The sequence below is a fragment of the Cherax quadricarinatus genome, chromosome 34 (genome assembly GCF_038502225.1).
Source record: "Cherax quadricarinatus isolate ZL_2023a chromosome 34, ASM3850222v1, whole genome shotgun sequence".
NCBI lineage: Eukaryota > Metazoa > Arthropoda > Malacostraca > Decapoda > Parastacidae > Cherax > Cherax quadricarinatus.
Genome location: NC_091325.1, coordinates 964,928 through 975,944, shown reverse-complemented (window position 1 = coordinate 975,944; position 11,017 = coordinate 964,928).

The window sequence follows — 11,017 nt, the reverse complement described above, 5'->3', positions numbered from 1 at the left end:
CAGTGTTTGTGTTGTTAATGGGTCAGTGTTTGTGTTATTAACGGACCAGTGTTTGTGTTGTTAATGGGTCAGTGTTTGTGTTGTTAACGGACCAGTGTTTGTGTTGTTAATGGACCAGTGTTTGTGTTGTTAACGGACCAGTGTTTGTGTTGTTAACGGACCAGTGTTTGTGTTGTTAACGGACCAGTGTTTGTGTTGTTAATGGACCAGTGTTTGTGTTGTTAATGGACCAGTGTTTGTGTTGTTAATGGACCAGTGTTTGTGTTGTTAACGAACCAGTGTTTGTGTTGTTAACGAACCAGTGTTTGTGTTGTTAATGGACCAGTGTTTGTGTTAATTGACCAGTGTTTGTGTTGTTAACGGACCAGTGTTTGTGTTAATGGATGGGTCAGTGTTTGTGTTGTTAATGGGTCAGTGTTTGTGTTGTTAATGAGTCAGTGTTTGTGTTGTTAATGGACCAGTGTTTGTGTTGTTAATGGGTCAGTGTTTGTGTTAATGAGTCAGTGTTTGTGCTGTTAATGGGTCAGTGTTTGTGTTGTTAATGGGTCAGTGTTTGTGTTGTTAATGGACCAGTGTTTGTGTTGTTAATGGGTCAGTGTTTGTGTTAATGAGTCAGTGTTTGTGTTGTTAACGGACCAGTGTTTGTGTTGTTAATGGACCAGTGTTTGTGTTGTTAACGGACCAGTGTTTGTGTTGTTAACGGACCAGTGTTTGTGTTGTTAACGGACCAGTGTTTGTGTTGTTAATGGACCAGTGTTTGTGTTGTTAATGGACCAGTGTTTGTGTTGTTAATGGACCAGTGTTTGTGTTGTTAACGAACCAGTGTTTGTGTTGTTAACGAACCAGTGTTTGTGTTGTTAATGGACCAGTGTTTGTGTTAATGGACCAGTGTTTGTGTTGTTAACGGACCAGTGTTTGTGTTAATGGATGGGTCAGTGTTTGTGTTGTTAATGGGTCAGTGTTTGTGTTGTTAATGAGTCAGTGTTTGTGTTGTTAATGGACCAGTGTTTGTGTTGTTAATGGGTCAGTGTTTGTGTTAATGAGTCAGTGTTTGTGCTGTTAATGGGTCAGTGTTTGTGTTGTTAATGGGTCAGTGTTTGTGTTGTTAATGGGTCAGTGTTTGTGTTGTTAATGGGTCAGTGTTTGTGTTAATGAGTCAGTGTTTGTGTTGTTAATGGACCAGTGTTTGTGCTGTTAATGGGTCAGTGTTTGTGTTGTTAATGGGTCAGTGTTTGTGTTGTTAATGGACCAGTGTTTGTGCTGTTAATGGGTCAGTGTTTGTGTTGTTAATGGGTCAGTGTTTGTGTTGTTAATGGACCAGTGTTTGTGTTGTTAATGGGTCAGTGTTTGTGTTGTTAATGGACCAGTGTTTGTGTTAATGGACCAGTGTTTGTGTTGTTAATGGGTCAGTGTTTGTGTTGTTAATGGGTCAGTGTTTGTGTTGTTAATGAGTCAGTGTTTGTGTTGTTAATGGACCAGTGTTTGTGTTAATGGACCAGTGTTTGTGTTGTTAACGGACCAGTGTTTGTGTTAATGGATGGGTCAGTGTTTGTGTTGTTAATGAGTCAGTGTTTGTGTTGTTAATGGGTCAGTGTTTGTGTTGTTAATGAGTCAGTGTTTGTGCTGTTAATGGGTCAGTGTTTGTGTTGTTAATGGGTCAGTGTTTGTGTTGTTAATGAGTCAGTGTTTGTGTTGTTAATGGGTCAGTGTTTGCGTTGTTAATGAGTCAGTGTTTGTGTTGTTAATGGACCAGTGTTTGTGCTGTTAATGGGTCAGTGTTTGTGTTGTTAATGGGTCAGTGTTTGTGTTGTTAATGGGTCAGTGTTTGTGTTGTTAATGGGTCAGTGTTTGTTGTTAATGGAACAGTGTTTTTGTTAATGGACCAGTGTTTGTGCTGTTAATGGGTCAGTGTTTGTGTTAATGGGTCAGTGTTTGTTGTTAATGGACCAGTGTTTGTGCTGTTAATGGGTCAGTGTTTGTGTTAATGGGTCAGTGTTTGTTGTTAATGGACCAGTGTTTGTGCTGTTAATGGGTCAGTGTTTGTGCTGTTAATGGGTCAGTGTTTGTGTTGTTAATGGGTCAGTGTTTGTGTTGTTAATGGACCAGTGTTTGTGTTGTTAATGGGTCAGTGTTTGTGTTGTTAATGGGTCAGTGTTTGTGTTGTTAATGGGTCAGTGTTTGTGTTGTTAATGGGTCAGTGTTTGTGTTGTTAATGGGTCAGTGTTTGTGTTGTTAATGGGTCAGTGTTTGTGTTAATGGACCAGTGTTTGTGTTGTTAATGGGTCAGTGTTTGTGTTGTTAATGGGTCAGTGTTTGTGTTGTTAATGGGTCAGTGTTTGTGTTGTTAATGGGTCAGTGTTTGTGTTAATGGACCAGTGTTTGTGTTGTTAATGGGTCAGTGTTTGTGTTGTTAATGGGTCAGTGTTTGTGTTAATGGACCAGTGTTTGTGTTGTTAATGGGTCAGTGTTTGTGTTAATGGACCAGTGTTTGTGTTGTTAATGGGTCAGTGTTTGTGTTGTTAATGGGTCAGTGTTTGTGTTGTTAATGGGTCAGTGTTTGTGTTAATGGACCAGTGTTTGTGTTGTTAATGGGTCAGTGTTTGTGTTGTTAATGGGTCAGTGTTTGTGTTAATGGACCAGTGTTTGTGTTGTTAATGGGTCAGTGTTTGTGTTGTTAATGGGTCAGTGTTTGTGTTAATGGACCAGTGTTTGTGTTGTTAATGGGTCAGTGTTTGTGTTAATGGACCAGTGTTTGTGTTGTTAATGGGTCAGTGTTTGTGTTGTTAATGGGTCAGTGTTTGTGTTGTTAATGGGTCAGTGTTTGTGTTAATGGACCAGTGTTTGTGTTGTTAATGGGTCAGTGTTTGTGTTGTTAATGGGTCAGTGTTTGTGTTAATGGACCAGTGTTTGTGTTGTTAATGGGTCAGTGTTTGTGTTGTTAATGGGTCAGTGTTTGTGTTAATGGACCAGTGTTTGTGTTGTTAATGGGTCAGTGTTTGTGTTAATGGACCAGTGTTTGTGTTGTTAATGGGTCAGTGTTTGTGTTGTTAATGGGTCAGTGTTTGTGTTAATGGACCAGTGTTTGTGTTGTTAATGGGTCAGTGTTTGTGTTGTTAATGGGTCAGTGTTTGTGTTAATGGACCAGTGTTTGTGTTGTTAATGGGTCAGTGTTTGTGTTGTTAATGGGTCAGTGTTTGTGTTAATGGACCAGTGTTTGTGTTGTTAATGGGTCAGTGTTTGTGTTGTTAATGGGTCAGTGTTTGTGTTAATGGACCAGTGTTTGTGTTGTTAATGGGTCAGTGTTTGTGTTGTTAATGGGTCAGTGTTTGTGTTAATGGACCAGTGTTTGTGCTGTTAATGGGTCAGTGTTTGTGTTGTTAATGGGTCAGTGTTTGTGTTAATGGACCAGTGTTTGTGTTGTTAATGGGGGACCACAAGTCCCAAATTGTCAGCTTTATTAAATAGTAATGCTTACTTCCACTCAATAGGCAAGGAATGAGTCATAAAATAGGCCTCAAAATATTCACGGTGATGTGTCCATAAGAAGGATGAGTCTCCATAGGCCGAGTCTATGTAGGCTCACTATTAAAAATCTCCTAAATTCCTTGGGTCAAGACGATACAAAAAAAAAAAAAAGATAGCCAGGGGTATTTCGAGTATTAATTTCTCGGTTTTGGTTGACTGAAAAATATTAATGTGTAGTGTTGATGTTCGTCTGTTAATGTTTGGATGTTTTTTAAATAATTTTGTGTAATATTTGGTGTCGTTTGGTGTCCCGAAGCTGGATTGGTAGCGCACTTACCTCACACACCGAGGTCCGTGGTTCGATCCCCTGTACGGGTGGAAACCATTAGGACGTGTTTCCTTAAGACACCTGCTGTCCATGTTCACCTAGCAGTAAAATAGGTACCTGGGTGTTAGTGGACTGGTGTGGGTCACATCCAGGGGACATAACTGACCTAATTTATGGGAAATGTTCAGCATAACAAGAGGCTTTCTATATAGTAGTATGTCCTTGATGTCAGCTAGGCTGTATACCTTGTACATGTACTGGTAGAAATAAAGATGTGTACTAAATATGTGATCATGTTAACAAGTATTGGTAATTAGGAATATGTGGTGTGAATACTGATTCCTTTATCAAGCTGAGTCAACAATTGTGTCTGTATCAAGTACCTGATGTGCTGAGTACCAGTTACGATACCATGGCTAATACAATACCATTTACGATACCCTGGCTAACAGAGCACCGGTTACAATATTATGACTGCAACAATACCAGATACAATACATGACTAACACAATACCAGCTGCAATACCATGACTAACACAATTCACAACTAACGCACAGAGTGCATAAAGTAACCTGGGTGAGTCTCAGTGGGTCGTGAACCAGCGTCATGAGTTAATCATGGTTCAGAACCCACTGAAACATCGTCTGCTTTCATTCACACTTTATAAGTTTACTTGTGTCTTGCTTGCTGGTGACTTGTGTCTTGCTTGCTGGTGACTTGTGTCTTGCTTGCTGGTGACTTGTGTCTTGCTTGCTGGTGCCTGGGGAGGACACAAGCCCCGGCTCAAGCAACAATAACAAACGTTATTAGCAAGTCTTAATGGCTACTGTATCAAAGCTCCATACAGCGTCAGGGTTACGATTATTTATATTATATAATGGAAGAGCTTCATACAGCGAACGTTGTATGATACTGCCATACATGGGGCTTATTGTATCATGTTGTATGATACAGTTGTGGTGTGTTGGTAGTTTATTCGTGGGGATAAACTGCCCTAGCATGGGTGTCTGTCGTAAGATGAAGCACCAGTCTGACGTCCCACCACAACAACGACCTCTGCTTCACTACTGCTGGATTTAGATCAGTAAGTCGTGCTTACTTCAACGCTTGCACGACCAGTCGCCTGTGACTGGTCGTCACAGATGACCTCTTCCCAGGTAACTGGGTCACACAAGTGACCTCTGCACAAGTGATGGGGTCAGTTATGACGGATCATAGGGGTAAGCGCACATCTGTCTACGACCCTTCTGCCATCTTACATCGGCGGGGTCGTTAACCCCCCCATTAGGGAGCGTTCTTTAGGTACAGTGTCAGTGCTCCTGGGTATCTTGTATGTCGTGTTCATGTCTCCCTCACACACGACACACCATCACACTTGTGCTCCTGGGTATCTTGTATGTCGTGTTCATGTATCCCTCACACACGACACACCATCACACTTGTGCTCCTGGGTATCTTGTATGTCGTGTTCATGTCTCCCTCACACACGACACACCATCACACTTGCTATTATAACATTTTTTGCGCTTATTTGTGTCATTGTTTTTGTGATGTAATTTGTAGTTGCAGGGTTGTGTCTTAGCTCCTGGCCCCGTGTGTAGGTGGGGATGGATGTGGCAGAGTGGGTGTGTGTAGGTGTGGGTGGATGTGGGAGAGTGGGTGTGTGTGGGTATGTGTAGGTGTGGGTATGTGTAGGTGTGGGTGGATGTGGGAGAGTGGGTGTGGGTGGGTGGGTGTGTGTGTAGGTGTGGGTATGTGTGGGTGGGTGTGTGTGGGTGTGGGAGGGTGGGCGTGGGTGGGTTGGTGTGTGTGTGGGTGTGTGTGTAGGTGTGGGTATGTGTAGGTGTGGGTGGGTGTGTGTGTGGGTGTGGGAGGGTGGGCATGGGTGGGTTGGTGTGTGTGTGGGTGTGTGTGTAGGTGTGGGTATGTGTAGGTGTGGGTATGTGTAGGTGTGGGTGGATGTGGGAGAGTGGGTGTGGGTGGGTGGGTGTGTGTGTAGGTGTGGGTATGTGTGGGTGGGTGTGTGTGGGTGTGGGAGGGTGGGCGTGGGTGGGTTGGTGTGTGTGTGGGTCATTCACCCAAACCTAGTCATATGGCCTTCAGGAGACGCAGCTCTCTCTCTCTCTCTCTGTTCATACGTGTATATATATATATATATATATTCATATATATATATATATATATATATATATATATATGTAATTGTGTGTGTGTGTCGTGCCGAATAGGTAAAACTGGTCAGTTAACAAAAACTCATTTAAAATTGTTCTTTCTAAAATTTTCTCTTATACGTTTAATGATATATTTTTTCATTTATGTTAATGCATAAATAAATAATTTTGTACCAAAAGAACCTTAGAAAACTTACCTGACCTTATTATAACGAGCGCAATTTAATTTAGCCTAATCCAGCCAAATATATTTTAGATAAGTTTACAATAATTTAATAATAAACACAATGAGATATATTTTTTCGTTACGTTCAGAATAAGTTATGCGAAATTATTGCATACACAAATTTTCGCTTGTCTTATTCGGCAAGAAGAGCGTTGTAATAAAGTTGGTAGAATTACCGACAATACGTAAAGTAAAAGGACACAAGTGCAACTAATGTGACATTTATTGTGGCAACGTTTCGCTCTCCAGGAGCTTTATCAAGCTTGATAAAGCTCCTGGAGAGCGAAACGTTGCCACAATAAATGTCACATTAGTTGCACTTGTGTCCTTTTACTTTACAAGAAGAGCGTTGCTATTTAAGCCAAAATCGCAAATTTTACCTCTTCGACATATATATATATATATATAAATTTTATTACTGTAGCCTCCACTGACGTGTGCCCTACTGGTTTAGCTCTCCATAATATTCACATTAATTCCCTAACATAATTTGAGAAGGGAAATTTCTGTTTATCCTCCCCATATATTTTCCACTTTCCCTAGGGTGCCCCCCCCCAGGGTGCCCCCCCCAGGGTGCCCCGCCCCCCCAGGGTGCCCCGCCCCCCCAGGGTGCCCCCCCCCCCACACACTGGATCAGGAAGTGTGGACAGTGGGTACAATAGGTCAGCAGCAGCCAATAACAATAGGTTAGGAAGCGAAGGCTGAGCCAGTGATGTTATGAGGACTGGAGAGCAGTGACTAGAGAGCAGTGACTGGTACTCACCTAATTGTACTTACCTAATTGTGGTTGCAGGGGTCGAGACTCAGCTCCTGGCCCCGCCTCTTCACTGATCGCTACTGGATCCTCTCTCTCTCTGCTTCCTGAGCTTTGTCATACCTCTTCTTAAAACTATGTATGGTTCCTGCCTCCACTACTTCACTTGCTAGGCTATTCCACTTGCTGACAACTCTATGACTGAAGAAATACTTCCTAACGTCCCTGTGACTCGTCTGAGTCTTCAGCTTCCAGTTGTGACCCCTTGTCCCTGTGTCCCCTCTCTGGAACATCCTATCTCTGTCCACCTTGTCTATTCCCCGCAGTATCTTGTATGTCGTTATCATGTCTCCCCTGACCCTTCTGTCCTCCAGTGTCGTCAGTCCGATCTCCCTCAACCTTTCCTCGTACGACATTCCCTTGAGCTCTGGGACTAGCCTTGTTGCAAACCTTTGTACTTTCTCTAACTTCTTGACGTGCTTGACCAGGTGTGGGTTCCAGACTGGTGCTGCATACTCCAGTATGGGCCTAACATACACAGTGTACAGTGTCTTGAACGATTCCTTATTAAGGTATCGGAACGCTATTCTCAGTGTTCAAGGAACACTGCTATCACCCACTGGTGTTCTTCAAGGATCACTGCTATCACCCACTGGTGTTCTTCAAGGATCACTGCTATCACCCACTGGTGTTCTTCAAGGATCACTGCTATCACCCACTGGTGTTCTTCAAGGAACACTGCCATCACCCACTGGTGTTCTTCAAGGATCACTGCTATCACCCACTGGTGTTCTTCAAGGAACACTGCCATCACCCACTGGTGTTCTTCAAGGATCACTGCTATCACCCACTGGTGTTCTTCAAGGATCACTGCTATCACCCACTGGTGTTCTTCAAGGAACACTGCTATCACCCACTGGTGTTCTTCAAGGATCACTGCTATCACCCACTGGTGTTCTTCAAGGATCACTGCTATCACCCACTGGTGTTCTTCAAGGAACACTGCTATCACCCACTGGTGTTCTTCAAGGATCACTGCTATCACCCACTGGTGTTCTTCAAGGATCACTGCTATCACCCACTGGTGGTCTTCAAGGATCACTGCTATCACCCTCACTAGTCTCAACATGCATGTGTGACCTAACCATTCTCGTTAATAAAAATACAAGCGCTAGATCCTCGTGTACCACCAGGCAGGTATCGAGGCTCGATCCTCCGTCTCTACGCTGCTACCACATCTTCCTGAGATTACATCCTGCAACAATATATACGTACATGTAAGGTTATCTATAACTTAATACTGCAAAATTAAAACCCAGAGAGGATATAAGCCACAGTAGGACCTACTGTGGGAAATAAGCCAAATAATTGGCTGTTGAAGTTCAATCTCAGTATTTTCTAAGAAATCGGACTGGGAGAAAGAAGACGAGAGTTGAACAACAGTGTCAAACTACAGCTAACATCAAAGCTGCTAGGACGTTATACCCACTGCCCAGGGGCTAGGAACTACGTCACTTTTTGTAGCTTAAGATGCAGGGACCAAGAGCTAGAGCTGGACCCCGACAGAAGAACCAGGTACAGACACAAACTTGTGTGTCACCCTGTAATCCATAGTGGCCTAGTTGAAGAGAGTTGCCAGACCTGGCAAGACTTGCACCCACCTGCACCTCCCTGCCATCTACCAGCACCATCCTGCCATCTACCAGCACCACCCTGCCATCTACCAGCACCACCCTGTCATCTACCAACACCACCCTGCCATCTACCAGCACCACCCTGCCATCTACCAGCACCACCCTGCCATCTACCAGCACCACCCTGCCATCTACCAGCACCACCCTGCCATCTACCAGCACCACCCTGCCATCTACCAGCACTTACCTGCCATCTACCAGCACTTACCTGCCATCTACCAGCACTTACCTGCCATCTATCTGCACCACCCTGCCATCCATCTGCACCACCCTGCAATCTATCTGCACCACCCTGCAATCTATCTGCACCCCCTACCATCTGCCTGCACCCCCCTGCCATCTGCCTGCACCCCCTACCATCTACCTGCACTACCCTGCCATCTACCTGCACTACCCTGCCATCTACCTGCACCACCCTGCCATCTACCTGCACTACCCTGCCATCTACCTGCACTACCCTGCCATCTACCTGCACTACCCTGCCATCTACCTGCACTACCCTGCCATCTACCTGCACTACCCTGCCATCTACCTGCACTACCCTGCCATCTACCTGCACTACCCTACCATCTACCTGCACCACCCTGCCATCTACCTGCACTCCCCTGCCATCTACCTGCACCCCCTGCCATCTACCTGCACTACCCTGCCATCTACCTGCACCACCCTGCCATCTACCTGCACTACCCTGCCATCTGCCTGCACTACCCTGCCATCTACCTGCACTACCCTGCCATCTACCTGCACCACCCTGCCATCTACCTGCACTGCCCTGCCATCTGCCTGCACCCCCCTGCCATCTACCTGCACCCCCCTGCAATCTACCTGCACTACCCTGCCATCTACCTGCACCCCCCTGCCATCTACCTGCACTACCCTGCCATCTACCTGCACCACCCTGCCATCTACCTGCACCCCCCTGCCATCTACCTGCACCACCCTGCCATCTACCTGCACCACCCTGCCATCTACCTGCACTACCCTGCCATCTACCTGCACCCCCTGCCATCTACCTGCACTACCCTGCCATCTACCTGCACCACCCTGCCATCTACAAAACAAAAACTGTTATTAGTGAACACCTCTGGCATGTTACACTACAAGAACAGTGACCAGCATGAAGGTGAAGCTAGTGTGAGGGGAGGGGGGACCATTGCTTCTTTCTAGTTGTATACTGCTCTCTCTCTCTCTCTCTCTCTCTCTCTCTCTCTCTCGTGTGTTACATTCTTGCAGGTGGTGTCACAACAGTGAAGGAAGCACCAACACTTGGAGTCGGTCAACACAGTTGCTTACCTGCGAAGGTCGTTCATCCACCCCACACCTACACACACACACACACACACACACACACACACACACACACACACACACACACACACACACACACACACACACACACACACACACACACACACCCTGTGACTCAGACGAGTCACAGGGACGTTAGGAAGTATTTCTTCATAGAGTCGTCAGGAAGTGGAATAGCCTAGCAAGTGAAGTAGTGGAGGCAGGAACCATACATAATTTTAAGAGGTATGACAAAGCTCAGGAAGCAGAGAGGGAGAGGACCCAGTAGCGATCAGTGAAGAGGCGGGGCCAGGAGCTGAGTCTCTACCCCTGCAACCACAATTAGGTGAGTACACACACACACACACCAGGCCCGCCAGGTCTAGTTCCCTGCCTGCTTCACGTGTGTGTGTGAACTTCATATTGTTTTCTGCAGCCCACTGAAAGATTTGGTTGATGTCCCAGCCTTGCAGTGTCTGCAATGGAAGACACTGTCATGCAGATTCGGGTGTCATCTGCAAAGGAAGACACGGTGCTGTGGCTGACATCCTTGTCTATGTCAGATATGAGGATGAGAAAAGATGGGAGCGAGTACTGTGCCTTGTGGAACAGAGCTTTTCACCGTAGCTGCCTCGGACTTTACTCTGTTGACTACTACTCTCTGTGTTCTGTTTGTGAGGAAATTATAGATCCATCTACCAACTTTTCCTGTTATTCCTTTAGCACGCATTTTGTGCGCTATTACGCCATGGTCACACTTGTCGAAGGCTTTTGCAAAGTCTGTATATATTACATCTGCATTCTTTTTGTCTTCTAGTGCATCTAGAACCTTGTCGTAGTGATCCAATAGTTGAGACAGACAGGAGCGACCTGTTCTAAATCCATGTTGCCCTGGGTTGTGTAACTGATGGGATTCTAGATGGGTGGTGATCTTGCTTCTTAGGACCTTTTCGAAGATTTTTATGATATGGGATGTTAGTGCTATCGGTCTGTAGTTCTTTGCTGTTGCTTTACTGCCCCCTTTGTAGAGTGGGGCTGTCTGTTGTTTTTAGTAACTGTGGGATGACCCCCCGTGTCCATGCTCCCTCTCC